This window comes from Argentina silus (genome assembly GCF_951799395.1).
Source record: "Argentina silus genome assembly, chromosome: Y".
Lineage (NCBI taxonomy): Eukaryota > Metazoa > Chordata > Actinopteri > Argentiniformes > Argentinidae > Argentina > Argentina silus.
In genome coordinates this window covers 11,438,099-11,457,825 of record NC_139654.1, presented here as the reverse complement: position 1 = coordinate 11,457,825, position 19,727 = coordinate 11,438,099, and positions in this window count along the sequence as shown.

The window sequence follows — 19,727 nt, the reverse complement described above, 5'->3', positions numbered from 1 at the left end:
TTCAAAAGGCCTCCGGGATAAAGTTGTAGGAAGGCACAAGTTAGGTGAAGGCTACAAAAAGATTTTGAAGGCTTTAGCTATCCCTCTGAGTACCGTTCAGAGCATCAATAAGAAGTGGAAGGCGTATGGCTCCGCCTAGATCAGGCCGTCTGTCCAAACTGGATGACCGAGCCAGGAGGACATTGATCAGAGAAGCTACCAAGAGGCCAAAGGCAAATTTGAAGGACTTACAAGTCTTTATGGCTGGGACTGGTCTGTCTGTACATGTGACAACAATCTCACAAGCTTTACACAAAGCTGGCCTGTATGGCAGGGTAGCAAGAAAGAAGCCTTTTCTGAAAAAGTGCCACACTCAGTCTCGTTTGTGCTATGCAAAAACACACCTGGAAGATTCTGTTGCCATGTGGAAAAAGGTTTTATGGTCAGACGAGACTAAGATTCAACTTTTTGGACTGAATTCCAAGCGCTATGTTTGGCGAAAACCAAACACAGCACACCACCCAAAACACACCATACCTACTGTGAAGCATGGTGGTGGTAACATTATGTTGTGGGGATGTTTCTCTTCAGTGAGGACTGGGCAATTGGTCAGGATTGAAGGGAAAATGGATGCTGGCAAGTACACCCAAATTCTTGAGGACAACCTGCGTCCCTCTGCTCGAACAATTATTGACCCTTTACTGTGTCCCAACTGTTCAAAGTGCCACCTCTAAATTGCATAGGGAACACATAATGGGCTGTACACCAAAAAATCAAAGGCTCAACATTTTTCTCCAAATGTATGGCTTAATATAAAGTGTGCATCTTACCAATGCATTCATTAGTTCTGTGTTTTGGCCATGATATACACTCACTGGCCACTTTATTAGGTACTTGCTAGTACCGGGTTGGACCCCCTTTTGCTTTCAGAACTGCCTTAATTCTTTGTGGCATAGATTCAACAAGGTGCTGGAAACATTCCTCAGAGATTTTGGTCCATATTGACACGATAGCATCATTGCTGCAGATTTGTCGACTGCACATCCATGATGCGAATCTCCCGTTCCACCACATCCCAACGGTGCTCTATTGGATTGAGATCTGGTGACTGTGGAGGCCATTGGAGTACAGTGAACTCATTGTCATGTTCAAGAAACCAGTTTGAGATGATGTGAGCTTTGTGACATGGTGTGTTATCCTGCTGGTAGTAGCCATCAGAAGATGGGTACACTGTGGTCATAAAGGGATGGACATGGTCAGCAGCAATACTCTAGTAGGCTGTGGCACTTAAATTATGCTCAATTGGTACTAAGGGACCCAAAGTGTGCCAAGAAAATATCCCCCACACCATTAGATATTTCCGTTAACGAGCAGTTGAACAGGTGTACCTAATAAAGTGGCCGGTGAGTGTATTTTTGAATGTAGCCTCACTAGCTGTGCTTTTCTTACTTTGGATCGATTTTGAACTGTTCGTGGGAAAACATCTCTGCAAATTGCCTGCCAGTGTTGGGCCACAGTAAAGTGGCAATAATTGTTTGTATGACATCACTCATGGTTGAAACTCACCTGATATGTATACTAGAAGTGTTGTGGAGTACAGTGGTAGTGAAAATCATGCTTAGCCTTTTCATTTATTTTGTGTACAGTCCATTATGTATTCCCTATGCAATCAAGACTAGGCACTTTTAACTGTTGGGCCACAATATAGGGTCAATAATTGTTCGTATGACATCGCTCATGGTTGAAACTCACCTGATATATATATGAGAAGTGCTCCCAAGTAGAGTGGTACCAGAAATGTATTGAAATATTTGAAAAATAGCTCTGTACAGTCCATTATACAGTTAGGTCCGGAAATATTTGGACAGTGACACAATTTTCATAATTTTGGCTCTGTACGCCACCACAATGGATTTGAAATGAAACAATCAAGATGCAATTGAAGGGCGGACTTTCAGCTTTAATTCAAGGGGTTGAACAAAAATATCGTATGAAACGTTTAGGAATGGCAACCATTTTTATACACAGTCCCCCATTTTCAGGGGCTCAAATGTAGTTGGACAAATTAACATAATCATAAATAAAATGTTCATTTTTAATACTTTGTTGAGAATCCTTTGCAGGCAATGACTGCCTGAAGTCTGGAACCCATGGACATCACCAAATGCTGGGTTTCCTCCTTTGTGATGCTTTGCCAGGCCTTTACTGCAGCTGTCTTCAGTTCTTGTTTGTTCATGGGTCTTTCTGCCTTTAGTTTTGTCTTCAGCAAGTGAAATGCATGCTCGATCGGGTTGAGATCAGGTGATTGACTCGGCCATTGCAGAATATTCCACTTCTTTGCCTTAAAAAACTCCTGGGTTGCTTTCGCAGTATGTTTTGGGTCATTGTCCAACTGTACTGTGAAGCGCCGTCCAATCAACTTTGCTGAATTTGGCTGAATCTGAGCAGACAATATATCCCTAAACACTTCTGTCTTCTGTCACATCATCAATAAACACTAGTGACCCAGTGCCACTGGAAGCCATGCATGCCCATGCCATCACACTGCCTCCACCATGTTTTATAGATGATGTGGTATGCTTCAGATCATGAGCAGTTCCAAGCCTTCTCCACACTTTTTTCTTCCCTTCATTCTGGTACAGGTTGATCTTAGTTTCATCTGTCCAAAGAATGCTGTTCCAGAACAGGGCTGTCTTTTTTTAGATGTTTTTTGACAAAGTCTAGTCTGGCCTTTCTATTCTTGAGGTTTATGAATGATTTGCACCTTGTGTTGAACCCTTCTCTTTATGGTAGACTTGGATAATGATATGCCTACCTCCTGGAGAGTGTTCTTCACTTGGCTGGATGTTGTGAAGGATCCTGCGATCATTCACCACTGTTGTCTTCCGTCCACGTCCAGGCCTTTTTGTGTTGCCGAACTCACCAGTGCGTTATTTTTTTCTCCGAATGTACCAAACTGTTGATTTGGCCACTCCTAATGTTGCCGCTATGTCTCTGATGGATTTTTTTGTTTTTGCAGCCTACGGATGGCCTGTTTCACTTGCATTGAGAACTCCTTTGACCACATGTTATGTGTTCACAGCAACAGCTTCCAAATGCAAATGCTACACTTGGAATCAACTCAGACCTTTTACCTGCTTAATTAATAAAGAAATAACAAAGGAATAGCCCACACCTGTCCATGAAGCAGCTTGTCCAATTACTTTTGGTCCCTTGAAAAAGAGGGGGCTACATATAAAAGAACTGTAATCCTTCCTCCAATTTGGATGTGAATACCCTCAAATTAAAGCTGAGAGTCTGCACTTTAAGCCCATATTAATTATATAACTGTAACATGAATATGTTTTGGTAAACAGCTGAAATAACAAAAAATGGACCTAACTGTATTATCCTTTGAGAAACCCTGCTTTCGTCATAATGTGTGTTTTGTCAAATATATTACGTAATGCTCTAAGCGAGAGGAGAGTGCAACAAGTAATCTCCTGCAGTTCAGTTTTGGGCTGAAGCGAACCGGGCTGCCCGTGAGCATGATGTGGTCTACGTAAGCAATAATGCCCGAGAAGCCGTGATTTATTGTCAATATTGTCACAGGTATTGATTTGTGAGGCAAAACCCTACCAAGTGACAATATTGACGATAAATCATGGCTTTGAGGGCATTATTGCTTTTATACCACGGTTCAACAAATGTGAAAATTGTAAAAAGAAACCAGTGATTTTAGTTTTTTTTATTTTGTGATTGATTGTGGTGGTTTCTGCCCTGACCTTAGAAATATGCAGTGCCCTCCATAAGTATTGGAAAGAGGAAGCATTTTGTCTTCTTTTAGCTCTATACTCCAACAGTTTGGATTTGAAATACAGGGTTAAAGTAGAGATTCTCAACTTTAATTCAATGTTTGGAATTTTCAGACATTTAGAAATTACAACCCTTTTTCTACATAGTCTCCCTATTTCAGGGCACCAAACGTATTGGAAAATTGGCTTGACAGGTGTTTCTGGTTAGTCAGGTTCCGTCACATCATTTGTGCAGGCATAAGAGAGCTGTCAATGTCTCGTATTATTTCTAGACTTTGCACTTGCCTTTGGAGTCTGCTATTGGTGTCTGTCAACATGAGGACCAAAGAGATGTCAATGAAAGTCAAGGAAGCCATTATGAGGCTGAAATATGAGAAACATAGACAAAACCTCACCAGGGCGTGAATGTGTCAGAGACTACCATCCGCAGAATAGGCCAACTGCCAAACTACAGAGGCTTCACTGCAAGGTGCAAACCACTAGTTATCCTCAAAAAGGATGGTCAGTGTGGGGGGGCCTGTAGAGGGCGCTATAGGACCATGGCCAGGGCTACGGGGGACGAGGCTTTCTTGCTGTGGGGGGACATGCAGCGTTCGGCCTGTAGAAGGAGCTACAGGACCGTGGCCGGGGTTGTCGAAAGCGAGGCTTTGTTGCGCAGGTGTTGCGAATGAAGCCTCGTTGACTAAATGGTTTAAGATGTGTGTGCCTCTGCGTTGAGGGGGGAGACGGCAACTGAAAAGTTGCCGAGTATTTGGAGGGCTGGAAAGCCGATTACGAACATTTTATAAAATAAACTGGGATTTCCCAGACCACACAACCTCGACTCCGCCTCTGTGTCACGGAACTTGTTACAGTGGCGCCCAACCTGGGACACAGCGAAGGCGGAGAAAAAGGGAATGGAGGCGTTAAGCGCGGCTATCGGAAGGATGGCCCTTATACTGGAGCAGCAGGCCCACCTCCAGCAGGAGCACCAGGCCGCGGTGAGGGTGACGGCAAGGGCTGAGGATCGTACCCTCCTCCTGGAGCTCGTCGGGGCCATCAAGACGGGGCCGGCGCCCGGGTCGGCACAAGGTCCCCCCAAGGTCCACCTCCAGAAAATGGGGGACCTGGACGACCCGGAGGCGTTCCTGGCAGTGTTCGAGGGGACGGCGAGGATCGGACGGCGCGTGGGCACACCATCTGCTGCTCCTCCTGTCAGGTGAGGCGCAGCTCGCTGCCCACAGCCTGCCAGCGGCCGCCCAACGGGACTACCCGTCCCTGGGCCTCACGCCGGAGGAACACCGTCGCCGATTCCGGGCCCTGACGATGCAGGAGGGGAGCCGGCCCTTTGCCTACGCCCAGCGGCTGCGGGACAGCGCGCGGCGGTGGCTGGACCCAGGGAACAGCTCGGCGGAAGAGGTTGGGGACCGGGTGGTGTTGGAGCAATTCCTCACGGGGCTCCCGGCCCGGACCGCCGCCTGGGTCCAGTACCACCAGCCCCAGGATCTTGCGGCCGCCGTTACCTTGGCGGAGGACCATCTCTCCCTCCCGCCGCAGGAGCCCCGGCGACCAACCCCGGCCCTGCGCCGGGGGGCCGGCGCCCGGAAGGAGCCATGGTGCCGGAGGAGGAGAGACCGGCGCCTGCCCCGAGGACGAGATGGCAGGGGCAGGCATGTCGAGAACCAGCCCTGGCCCCACAAGAAGCACCCCGAGCGACAGGGGGGGTGTGTTGGCGATGCGGACGGCCGGGCCATGTACAGGCGGAGTGCCCAGTGAGGGAGGTGGGGCAGGTCGTCCGCATCGGCGACATACCGGGCCCTCCCCCCGGACCAGGAGCGGCGTATCGTGTTCCGGTAAGGATACAACATGATACGCACCAGGCGTTCTTGGATTCGGGCTGCATGCAGTCCATGATCCAGGAGCGCCTGGTTTGGCCGGGGGCATTGTTAAAGGCATCGAGGGTGTTGGTGAAGTGTGTGCATGGGGACATCCACGAATACCCTGTGGTCGCTATCGAAATTCATTATGAGAGAAAAAAGCATAGTGTACAGGCGGCGGTTAGTCCGCGCCTCACGCATCCCCTTGTTCTGGGTGTAGATTAGGAGGGGTTTCCTCAAGCAGTAAAGCAGGCTACCGGGGTGCGTGCACGACAGCTAGGGAGGTGTGTGGCGTGTAGTGTGCTCTGTGCCGAGGCGGCGCCTCGCGACACTGCCGGGGAGCCGGAGCCGGCGGGGGCGCCTCACCCCGAGACTTCCCCGCCGAACTATCCGCTGCTAGGCGACTTCCCCCTCGAGCAGTCTCGTGACGAGACCCTAAGATCAGCCTTTGACCAAGTGATAGCAATTGATGGTACTTTGATACGGCCAGACACGGTGCGCGCCCACCCCTATTTTGCGATTATCAGCGACAGGTTATATCGAGTAAGTCGTGACTCACATAGTCAGGAGGAAGTAACCCAGTTGCTGGTTCCCCGCAGCCGCCGCAAAATGGTCTTCCAGGCGGCTCATTTCAACCCCATGGCGGGCCATCTAGGGTATGACAAAACACTGCACCGTATAATGGCTCGATTTTATTGGCCGGGGATTCGGGCAGAGGTGCGTAGGTGGTGCGCTTCCTGTCGGGAATGTCAGTTAGTAAATCCCCCGGCCATTCCACGGGCCCCCTTGCGGCCCTTACCATTGGTCGAGAACCCGTTCGACCGCATTGCGATGGATATTATCGGGCCATTTGACCGGAGCACACAGGGTTATCGATTTGTGTTGGTCTTGATAGATTACGCCACCCGATACCCCGAGGCAATACCTCTGCGCAATATCTCTGCCAGGAGTGTAGCGCAAGCATTGTTTCAAGTCATCTCCCGCGTGGGAATCCCGAAAGAGATTCTCACCGATCAGGGCACTAATTTTATGTCACGCACCCTCAAGGAACTGTATGGCTTGTTGAACATCAAGGCGATTCGAACCAGTGTTTACCACCCGGCCACTGACGGCCTTTGTGAGCGGTTCAATCGGACCTTGAAGTCAATGATCCGGAAGTTTGTCCACGAGGATAGTCGGAATTGGCATAAATGGCTAGATCCCCTGTTGTTTGCGGTGCGGGAAGTTCCCCAAGCTTCCACCGGGTTTTCCCCGTTTGAATTACTCTACGGGCGTAAGCCCTGGGGTGTCCTAGACCTGCTTAAAGAAAATTGGGAGGAAGGGTCTAGCGACAGTAAGAGTGAGATCCAGTACGTCCTCGACTTGCGCACAAAGCTCCACGCCCTAGGGGCTATCTCACGTGAGCATTTGCTGCAAGCCCAGGAGCGTCAGAAACGCCTGTATGACAGGGGGACTACCCTACGAGAGTTTACACCGGGAGACAAGGTGCTCGTACTGTTACCCACCTCCAGCACGAAATTACTCGCGAAGTGGCAAGGGCCGTTTGTGGTCACACGTCGCATGGGGGACGTGGATTTTGAGGTTATACGCTCGGACCGGGGGGATAGCTTGCAGGTGTATCACGTCAATCTCCTAAAAAAAATGGAACGACGTGGTCACTGTTGCTCTGGCTACGATAGTTCCAGAGAGAGAGGAGTTCGGTCCGGAAGTCCCAAAATTGAAAGGCAGCACTCCGGTCGATATTGATAACCATCTCTCTGCTAGCCAGGCCGCGGACGTTGCAGATTTGCAGCTTAAGTTCGCCGACGTGTTCTCTCCCCTGCCCGGTCGGACTACCCTCATCGACCACCATATAGAAACGCAGCCGGGTTTAACGGTGCGCACGCGTCCCTATAAGTTGCCGGTGCACAAACGAGACGTTGTGTGCCGGGAGTTGGAAGCCATGCTGGAGCTGGGTGTGGTCGAGGAGTCCCGCAGTGATTGGTGTAGCCCCATCGTGCTTGTCAACAAGCCAGATGGGGCTATACGGTTCTGTGTGGATTATAGACGGGTTAATGCGGTCTCCAAATTCGATGCATATCCGATGCCCCGGGTCGACGAGCTCTTGGACAGGCTTGGTACGGCCAGGTACTTCACGACATTGGATTGCACGAAGGGATACTGGCAGATTCCACTCTCGCCGGCGTCCCGGGAGAAAACGGCATTCTCCACTCCGCTCGGGTTATTCCAGTTCACCGTGCTCCCTTTCGGGTTGTTCGGAGCCCCAGCCACTTTTCAGCGCCTCATGGACCGTATTCTGCGGCCGCACGCCGCCTATGCTGCGGCCTACCTAGATGACATTGTCATTCACAGTGACACCTGGCCGCAGCATGGGCGGAGGGTGGCTGCTGTTCTGCGGTCCCTGAGGCAGGCGGGGCTGACGGCCAACCCGAAAAAGTGCGTGATCGGGCGGAGGGAGATCCGGTATCTGGGGTACCACTTGGGACGGGGGGAGGTGCGACCGCAGATTGAAAAGACTGCGGCCATCGCCGCCTCTCCCCGGCCCAAGACAAAGAAGGAGGTGAGGGCCTTCCTGGGGCTGGCTGGCTATTACCGGCAGTTCGTGCCGGGGTTTTCAGAGCTGGCCAGTCCCTTGACGGACCTCACCCGGAAGGGTGCCCCGGATCCAGTCCAATGGTCGGGCCAGTGCCAGGGGTCGTTCGAGGCCCTTAAGGGTGCTCTTTGTGGAGAAACGGTCCTGTATGCGCCTGATTTTAACCTCCCCTTCTCCCTACAGACGGACGCGTCGGATAGAGGCCTGGGAGCAGTGCTGACCCAGCAGGTGGAGGGGGCTGACCGGCCGGTGCTGTACCTGAGCCGCAAACTGTCGGAGAGGGAGGGCCGGTACAGCACGGTGGAGAAGGAGTGCCTGGCCATCAAGTGGGCGGTCGGCGCCCTCCGTTACTACCTGCTGGGTCGCGCTTTCACCCTCTACTCCGACCATGCTCCACCGCATGAAGAATGTGAACGCGAGGATCACCCGGTGGTATCTCGCGTTGCAGCCCTTCAACTTTTCGGTCGTGCACAGACCGGGGGTGCAGATGATCGTGGCAGACTTCCTCTCCCGTGCAGGGTGGGGGTGAGTAGGCTGTCGGCCGGTGGGGGTATGTGGGGGGACATGCAGCGTTCGGCCTGTAGAGGGTGCTCCAGGGTGCGGGAGCGAGGCTTTGTCACACACCTGTTGCGAATGAAGCCTCATTACCGAATGGCATAAGATGTGTGTGCCTCTGCTTTTCAGTAGGAGAGTGGCGGAGAAGAAGAGAGGCGCTTACAACACGCGGGCTGGAAAGTCGCGGAAGAGAAGACACCAAGACTAAATTAATACTGAACAATAAACGGGTTGATTCCCAGACCACTACCTCTGACCTTGCTACAGTGGGTTAACTGGGTCAGCATAGACGAGACTCTGCCTATGTACCTACTGTATAAGGATAATTGACTGAAAAAAATAATTGATTGATTGCTTTCTGATAGCCTTATACTGTCCCTGGGCTGCTAAATAAATAAATACAAGGCAAGCCCTAACTTGGACATAGAGAGACGGGACAGGAGGGAAAATGCCTGATAGCAGGGCTTCTTTGGGAAACAAACCTTTTGTTGGATTATTGCATTACTTTGGAGGGTTGTTCCTTCCCAGTATCTGCTTTCTCACTGTGTGACAATGTAATTGTAAAAATGGCTAGACCTAAAAGGGAGAAAAACATTAAGTCAAAGGAATCAGATCCAACAATTTTGACGGTAGTGGGTAAAAGGCGCGTCAATGGGTAGGCTGCTTGGGCTGGGCTGCAACGTGTGTCTGATTGGCCCACTCTCACTCTCCTGTTAATCCCAAACTAAACCTTAACTTCTTCTATTTGTATAATTTGGACTGCTTTCAAATAATACTGTCAAATAAAACAAGGTTTATAATGAATGAACATTTGTCAAATAAGCACTACAACTCCTTCCATACAGTGCCCATGCCCCGCTATCCGATGTCTCCAACTAACCCAAATCTGTGGGCTGCTTTCAAATAATGCTATCAAATAAAGCAAAGTAAATTCATGAATCCACGCAAATTAAAGAAGCACTAAGCTACAATGTACAAACCTGAGTTTATACCGGCAACTTTCGATTTGATCAAGATGCGCCGAATGGGAGGCTACTGTAGATTCTGAGACCTGTTCTTTGCGTGCAGGGTGATAATTTTAATGCTCCTAATATCGGTGCTCACAGGCTTCTTCGTTTTACAAAAGTATACAGTACATTGTCTGCTTTCAAATAACAGCCTATACTGTAAAAGAAGCACCTATGAGAGCTACAAACAATCGGGTAACTATTTTTTTAAGCCTAACCGTGACAGCCTGTGGCCTATAATAGAACAGACGGACCAGGAGGGAAAATGTCTGATAGCCAGGGCTTAGGAAGCCCACTTTATACGCTAAAGTTGGCAGGGGTTTAATATGAGCACATCGACATTGCAGCGGGGTTACACCTCAATACCGCCGCTGCAGCAGACACACGGAGTGAAGTGCTGTCGAAAGCCACCACAAGGTGGTGATAAGAGCTGGGAAGGATGTTTGAAAAGAGAATCTTTTGTTTGTTAATCGGAAACAATTTGAGCTTGTTGTAAGCGCAAGTTGCTATGAGTGGGGGGAGGTGAGCGAATTTGTCAGCAAATACAGGCAGATGTCATCTTCTGCTGTCCTACAGGGACGTAGGAAGTATATTTTGCAAGGGGGTGCTGCCTAAAATGTTGTGAAGGGGTAAAGGGGGGGCTGTGTTGCATATCACCTATTAAACAAGCAGTTCTGGTGACTTTAGAAGGGAGAATAACGTAGTGGTTAGTGTGAGTGAAAAGCATGATTGGGTCTCAGGTAAATGACACAAGGCCTATAAACAGCTCTGATCACAAGAGTGTTACATATATTTGTCAGTATATCAATCCCAACTCATCGAATCCTGCTCGAAATTAAGGTCTATCCAAGGACATCATTTAGAATTTCTCTGACCAGGCAATCATTTGTCCTTTTCCAAATTGAAACAACAACTCATAAGCTACTCTTGCAATGTTTGCAAACATATCCATCATGCTCAAGGATGCCTCCTGGTGGTTGGTCTGCCGAGGTGAATGACCTGAAATAAAGCTCACTAGTGCCATCGCGGTACTCCTGCGACATCGTCACACCAGTGGCCAAATTCTACAGTTCAGCCTACTGTATTCTTAAAATGACATGACATGTTTGCAGGGTTGTTAATTACCACTACCACTGCCTGCAATCTCACTGTGACAATGCCATTGTAAGAATGTGGTGACCTTGTGGTGAACCCTCTGTATTTGCTCTTGTGAAGTCTTCTCTTTATGGTAGACTTGGATAATGATATGCCTACCTCCTGGAGAGTGTTCTTCACTTGGCTGGATGTTGTGAAGGGGTTTCTCTTTACCATGTGAGGGATCCTGCGATCATCCACCACTGTTGTCTTCCGTGGACGTCCAGGCCTTTTTGTGTTGCCGAACTTACCAGTGCGTTATTTTTTTCTCAGAATGTACCAAACTGTTGATTTGGCCACTCCAAATGTTGCCGCTTTGTCTCTGATGGATTTTTTTGTTTTTGCAGCCTAAGGATGGCCTGTTTCACTTGCATTGAGAACTCCTTTGACCACATGTTATGTGTTCACAGCAACAGCTTCCAAATGCAAATGCAACACTTTAAGCCCATATTCATTATATAACTGTAACTTGAATATGTTTTGGTAAACAGCTAAAATAACAAATTGTGTCAGAGTCCAAATATATATGGACCTAACTGTATGTATCCTGCTTGAAGCCCTGGGATCTTGTTTCTGTTGAAACAATCTGCTTGAAACCAATTGCTGTCAATCTCTGGTGGGAGGGGCTGAAACTTCTCTGCAGGGTATTTAAGTCCCTACTCAGCTTTGACCAGAACTAAATACATTTGGACTGAGTGGTGAAGTCTGTCTCCAGACTAAGTAAATTAATTTAATCTTGTTTAACTCAGTGTGTTGCTGGTAGTATTGCTGTGGCTATCCAGCCTGAAGCCCTGGGACCTAGTTTCTGTTGAAAACAATCGGCTTGAAAACAATTGCTGTCAATCTCCAGTCGGAGGGGCTGAAACTTCTCTGCAAGGTATTTAAGTCCCTACTCAGCTTTGACCAGAACGACAGTGCCTATAGAAAGTCATCATACCCCTTTGAAATAGTTGCTATTTGTCGTACAGCCTGAAATCAAAACCCATTAAAAAAAAGCTTTTTCCAGCTTTATGTACAAATTTAGCCATACAACATCAAACTAATGAAAAAAAAGGCGACAGTTCTGAAAATTTATAAAAAATGAAAAACAAGAATAACAGGGTTGGAAAAGTCATCAGTCCCCTGATTTAATACTTTGTAGAGCCACCTTTTGCTGCAATTACAGCCATCAATCTGTTTGGATATGTCTCTACTAGCTTTGCACACCTAGATCGGAGAATATTTGCCCATTCTTCCTTGCAGAATTGTTCGAGTTCAGTCAAATTCCGTGGTGAGCGGTGATGGACTGCTCTCTTCAAGTCCATTCACAGGTTTTCTATCGGATTTTAGTCAGGGCTCTGACCTGGCCACTCGAGGACATTCACCTTTCTATCCTTAAGCCACTGCGTTGTTCTTTTGGCGGTATGTTTAGGATCGTTGTCGTGTTGGAAGGTGAATGACCTGCCCATCTTCAGCTGTCTAGCAGAGGGACGCAGGTTGTCCTCAAGAATTTGGGTGTACTTGGCAGCATCCATTTTCCCTTCAATCCTGACCAATTGCCCAGTCCCCGTTGAAGAGAAACATCCCCACAACATAATGTTGCCACCACCATGCTTCACAGTAGGTATGGTGTGTTTTGGGTGGTGCGCTGTGTTTGGTTTTCGCCAAACATAGCGCTTGGAGTTCAGTCCAAAAAGTTCAATCTTAGTCTCGTCTGACCTTTTTCCACATGGCAACAGAATCTTCCAGGTGTGTTTTTGCATAGCACAAACGAGTGTGGCACTTTTTCAGAAAAGGCTTCTTTCTTGCTACCCTGCCATACAGGCCAGCTTTGTGTAAAGCTTGTGAGATTGTTGTCACATGCACAGACAGACCAGTCCCAGCCATAAAGACTTGTAAGTCCTTCAAAGTTGCCTTTGGCCTCTTGGTAGCTTCTCTGATCAATGTCCTCCTGGCTCGGTCATCCAGTTTGGACGGACGGCCTGATCTAGGCAAGGTGTTGGTGGTGCTATACGCCTTCCACTTCTTAATGATGCTCTGAACGGTACTCAGAGGGATAGCTAAAGCCTTCAAAATCTTTTTGTAGCCTTCACCTAACTTGTGCCTTCCTACAACTTTATCCCGGAGGCCTTTTGAAAGTACTTTTCCAACCATGGTGAATTCTTTGCAGAACCATGCACTTCTAGTAGTGGAATCCTCAAGAAACAGCTGGTTTTATTCTTAAGTAATCAAAACCACTACAATTGATGTCAGGTGGGGGGCAATTAGCCTGGTGTTTGATCTGGAAGTTGATTGGTTGCACCTGAGCAAGTTTATAATGGTATAGTCTAAGGGGCTGATCACTAAACAAACCAGGTATTTCACAAATACATTTTTAATAATTGTCCAGAATTTTTAAAATGTTTATTTTCACTTCGATGATGAGGGTTATAATGTGTACATACAGCTCAAAAAAGTTAGATTTGATTTATTTTAATTTCCAGGGTGTAATGTGACAAAAGGTAAAGATTTCACAGGGTATGATGACTTTCTATAGGCACTGTAAATGCTTATTTGTTTGATTGAAACCTGGCTGGCTTACGGAAAACACACCGGACCAGGCGATTGTTCCTCCAGGGTTTTCCGTCTGCCGTGCGGACAGGTCAGCAGAACTTTCTGGACAAAGCAAAGGAGGTGGGGTGTGTTTTATGATCAATAACAAGAGAGTATTCATACCCTGAGAGTGCTCCCCGGACTTAGAATACCTAGCGCTGTTGTGTCGTCCTCACTGGCTACCCCGCGAATTCACTGCCGTTGTGGCAATAGCGGTGTACATTAGACCATTGGCAAACACAAGTACAGCGCTCAGCGAACTTTATGACTTCGTCAGCAACACGGAAAACAAGCACCCAGAGGCCGCTCTTATTGTGGTAGGCGATTTCAACCGAGCATCGCTGAAACAAGCAATTCCCAAACTTTACCAACACATCGATGTAAACAAGTGTGCTGGAAGTATTCTCCATCACTGCTACACCTCCTTCCGTCATGCCTACAAAACCCCTCCTTCGACCTCCGTTCGGCAAATCAGACCACTCCACCATCCTGCTTCTGCCCAGGTTTGGTCCAAGGAGACAGAGGCTGTTCTACAAGACTACCTGGACTGGGAAATCTACCGCGAGATGAATGACGACATCCATGGGTACGCGCAAGGAGTCATGGGATTCATCCAACACGGAATACAGGAAGTTGTCCCCACAAAGACTGTCCGGCTGTTTCCAAATCAGAAACCGTGGATTAATAGCGCAGTCAGAGCTGCACTCACCGCTAGAGATACAGCCTTCAAATCCGGTGACAAAGCCCGCTATGACCTCCGCAGAGTGATCAAGGTAGACAAACGGGAATACAGCCATAAGATCACAACAGCAAGAATACAGCAGCAAGAGTCACAACTATGCAGCAACAATCCACGCAGCATGTGGCAATGGCTACACACCATCTCAGACTTCAAAGGGAGACCTGGCTGCGCAGCTAGTTTAGCTAGCTCTCTCCTGGACGAGCTGAATAGCTTCTATGCTCGCTTTGAGAACTCCAACGCCATCCCACCAGAGAGGACACGCACCGTGGACAGCACTGCCATCGCCCTGGTTATCACCAAAGCAGACGTGCGCAGGCAGTTTGGGCGCGTCAACATCCGCAAAGCGCCGGACCAGATGGCATCCCAGGCTGGGTGATCAAAGTGTGCGCAGCGCAACTGGCTGGTGTGTTCACAGACATATTCAACCTCTCCCTCTTCACAGGAATAGTCCCCTCCTGCTTCAAGTCATCCACCATTGTCCCAGTGCCGAAGAAGAACAAGGTAGCATGCCTAAACGACTGGCGCCCTGTTGCTCTCACTCCCATCGTGAGCAAATGCTTTGAGAGGCACTTCAAGGCCCAGATCTGCAGCATGCTCCCTCGCACCCTGGATCATCACCAATTTGCCTACAGGCAAAACAGATCCACTGATGACGCCATCGCCACCGCACTCCACTCCGCCCTCACCCACCTGGAGAAGAGGAACACCTACGTGAGGATGCTGTTCGTTGACTACAGTTCAGCATTCAACACTATTGTCCCCTCCAGGCTCGACACCAAGCTGAGAAACCTAGGCCTCAACCCCGGCCTATGCGACTGGATACTGGACTTCCTGTCGGACCGACGACAGGTGAGAATGGGCTCAAAGACCTCCACCCCCCTGACCCTCAACACAGGAGCCCCCCAGGGCTGTGTCCTGATTCCCCTCCTCTACTCCCTATACACCCACGACTGCGTGGCCACTCATGGCTCCAATTCGCTGATGACACCACAGTGATTGGCCTGATCACAGACGGCGATGAGGCGGCCTACAGGAGAGAGGTCGACCGCCTGGAAAGCCCGGGAACAGGACCCTTTCACCATCAACCGCAGTAGAGAGGGTCAACAGCTTTAAGTTCCTTGGCGTCCATATCTCCGACGACCTCACCTGGGACGAGCACACCAATCAGGTGGTGAAAAAGGCACAGCAGCGCCTCTTTCACCTCAGGCGGCTGAGGAAGGTTGGCATGGGGCCCAAGATCCTGCGGACCTTCTCCAGGGGCACTACTGAGAGCATCCTGACGGGATGCATCACTGCCTGGCACGGCAACTGTACCACCCTCAACCGCAAGGCGCTGCAGAAGGTGGTGCGGACAGCTGAGTGATTTTTACTTTTTACTATTTATACTGCAATTGTGTCATGTCTATTGTCTTACGTGTCTCCAACAATCGTCACTGTCCAACTGTCTCACTTATCTTGTACTGTCACTTATTGTCCTATTTCATTGCACTACTGCGTATTGTATTATTGTTTTATTTGTATTTTGTATGCTGCATTGTCATGGAACCGAGCCAAAGAATTTTACTCCCTGCACTCGTGTATGAGACGTAACAATAAACTCGAAACTTGAACTTGAAATACATTTGGACTGAGTGGTGAAGTCTGTCTGGTCGTGAACTGAATTTTGAACATAATCAATATAATAAACTGCTATAATAAACTTGATTTTGCCCATCTCTCTGATAAGGCAAGCTGATAAGGCAAACCATTGTCTTTTCAAACATGCTTCTTTTTATGTAATTGCAGCTTTATGGCATACATTGCATTGCCATCAGAATTGTGTGAATGTGATGTTCTACCTGCTAGTAGCGACAGGAATCATATGCACATCCTGTTGTAGGTGCTCGGCTGAGAGTCACACATAAGGAATGAATGAAAAAAGACACCACACTGGACTGCCATTCCACCAATTTATTTGCAAGACGTTTCGATCCAATACATCTTTGTCAGGTCGATTCAAACAAGTGCACTTCCTGCTATGTACACTCACCGGCCACTTTATTAGGTACACCTTGCTAGTACTGGGTTGGACCCCCTTTTGTAGCCCATCTGCCTCAAGGTTCGAAGTGTTCTGCATTCAGAGATGGTCTTCTGCATACCTTGGTTGTAACGAGTGGTAATTTGAGTTACTGTTGCCTTTCTATCATCTCGAAGCAGTCTGGCCATTCTCCTCTGACCTCTGGCATCAACAAGGCATTTTTGCCCAGAGAACTGCCGCTCACTGGATATTTTCTCTTTTTCGGACCATTCTCTGTAAACCCTAGAGATGGTGGTGCGTGAAAATCCCAGTAGATCAGCAGTTTCTGAAATACTCAGACCAGCCCGTCTGGCACCAACAACCATGCCACGTTCAAAGTCACCTAAATCACCTTTCTTCCCCATTCTGATGCTCGGTTTGAACTTCAGCAGGTCGTCTTGACCATGCCTAAATGCATTGAGTTGCTGCCATGTGATTGGCTGATTAGATCTTTGCGTTACCGAGCAGTTGAACAGGTGTACCTAATAAAGTGGCCGGTGAGTGTATATAGTAACGCCTGGGCCTGTCTTAGAAGTCTTAGACTAAGAATCTCAGAGTAGAAATGCTGATCTGTGATCCGTTGCATGGGCCCAATTACAGGACCAATCTCTGCTTTCATTTGATATGTTTAGATGTCTGATCAGTTAGTCATAACACAGTAAACTGCATAGGCGAATGCCGTATACCAAAGGAAAGGTGCGAATCTTGGCTTTCCAAAGATGCCGTAGTATCTGTTACGGTTCCCCCTCCTAACCATCCCTCTGGCACCACCTCGAGGCCCCGGCGATCATCGCTGGAGCGTCCAGCCCCCAGTCAACAGCGCACCTGGACCCGATCCCCAATCAACACACCTGCGACTCATCCCCAGTCAGCACCCTATAAGAACCCTGCCCGGTCAACACTCCAGTGCCAGAACGTACTGTGATCTTACGGTGACCTTTTGTGAATCGAGACCTACAGACGCTTCAGCCCTCCTGTGTGTATTGCGAATTCCTTGTGCCTTGTCTTCCTCCGCGTAACCTCCTGTTCTCCTGTGCCCCCAGCCAGATACCTCGTCCTCCTTGGTTTCCTCTTGTCTCCCCCCTTCCACGGTCCTTACCCATTACTGGACCTGCCTGTCTGACTACCCGTCTGCCTGCCCGACCACCCGCTTTCCCTTATATTTATTTATCATTAAATACGCCTTCGGGCTTCATCTACCCTCTCTGTGTGCCGTCGTTTGGTTCCTCAGACTTTCTGTGTAACAGTATCTTTGTATATAATATCCCATATATCGATATATGGGCAGCGCTTCAAGTCGCAAAGTAAAAAAAGATGGACGCTCCCATCTCCAGACTCTCTGAATACTTGAAGAATATTACAGAACATACACATGTTTGGTACTGGTTGAAACAGGACAGTCTATTGGTTCTAAGGAGCAGGTCAGTGTTGTTTTCTGTGAAAGTCAAGTGAATCTACAGTCCAAAGTGTTTTTTTTATCAAACAACAAACATGTCATAACAGTCATCGTACAGGTCAGAATCAGAATTCTTTTATTTGGCCAAGTATATTTGCAAATACTGGAAATTGACTTGGTGAGGTTGGTGCATGGACATGAAAAATAAATAGCAAATATTTGTGATGGATCGAGGCAACAAACTGAAAGGCTCACATTACTCAATGTTCGAGCAATTCCCTTGTGAGATTGTGGAAAGAAGACGCCTACTTGTCCCAATAATGAAAGAACACAAAGCTCAGAAAATGGCCCGATTAGTTGTGGATAAACTATACATCAATGATGAATTATACAGAAATCCCAAAGTTACGACATGGTTGTGAGTAAACTTCTGCCTCAGATTACATTGAGTGCACTAGGTAAGTGACGTTTATTTAATTTTGCTGATGGTGATGTTAACATATTTCTGACTTCGTCTGGGAACTGAGAGCCTAACGGGCTACATGGACTTTGTTAGCATTAGGAAAAAAGAGTGAACTTTGAGTTAATATCTGGAAGAATTCAAATAAGAAGAAAGAGAGACAGTGACACTCAAATGATATCAGGATTCATGGCGCAGCGTCGCGTTTTCTTGTTTTTTTCTTTCTTTTTGTGTTTTGTGTTTGTTTGATTGGCTGTTTGATTTGCTGGAGTACGATGATAAAGTGGGGGAGATGGGATCTTGGGAGGGAAAGGGGGGAAGAGTTTGAGCTAAGATGTGTGGTTGTGTGGATCAAGAGAGAACTTGACTCTAAGGATAATACATTATATAATGAGCCTTCCAATCTATCTGCAATTAGGTGTTTTGATATACAAAGACAACTGAATCACAAAGTAATCTTCCAAACAAAAAATTAGGACTGACGAGATCCAAATAGCAAGCTATAATGTAAATGGGTTGGCAAATAAGAGAAAGAGACTACAAATATTTACATGGCTCAAAGAAAAAAAATATTCTATGATTTGTTTACAAGAGACACACTCAGTACCTGCAGATGAACATCTCTGGAAAGAAGAATGGGGTGGTTCAGTTTTGTTTTCCCATGGTCTCAAAAACACAAGAGGTGTGATGATTTTATTTAATAAACATTTTGATATTAAGATAGAGAACTTAGAACTACACCCCTCAAGGAAGATGGATCATTTTGAAACTTATTATTGAAGACAAAGAGATTTGTGTGATAAATTTATATGGGCCAAATGGTGATGAACCAAGCTTTTTTGAAGACATCAGCAAAGCCATTAATGGAATTAAGTTTGTAAGTGATTATTATATAATGGTTGGAGATTACAATATAGTCCAAAACAGTGAAATAGATCGTAAAGGGAACAATACAGCTAATTATCACCCACGAGCACATAAAGAGATTAGAACAATGATGGACGAAAAAGATTTGGTCGATATATGGAGGTTAAAAAATCCCAAGCAACAAAGATATACATGGAGAAGGCAAAATCAAGCAAGCCGCATAGATTACTTTCTCACTTCATTTTCCCTGGTATCTAGAGTTAAACGAGTAATTATTGAAGACAAATTGCGATCTGATCATCAACTTATATCACTGCATCTTGAAATGACAGAACACCCAAGAGGCAGGGGGTATTGGAAATTCAATCAAAAACTGCTAGAGGATCAGATATTTGTTGAAAAAACTTCAGAATTTATAATAGATTTCTTTTCATATAATGTAGGCTCAGCCAACCCACATGCAGTTTGGGAAGCCTTTAAGTGTGCCTTTAGAGGGCATACAATAAAAATGGCATCACACAGACAGAAACTTCTTATATTAAAAGAACAGAATATTCAAAAAGACATTGGAATACTGACAACATATGTGGAGAAACAAGATGATACCCAGGATATACTAGACAAACTTGAACAAAAACAAAAAGAGTTTGAACAACTAATATGAGAGGACTAACATTTCATACTATAAATCGAAAGCAAAGTGGATGGAAAAAGGGG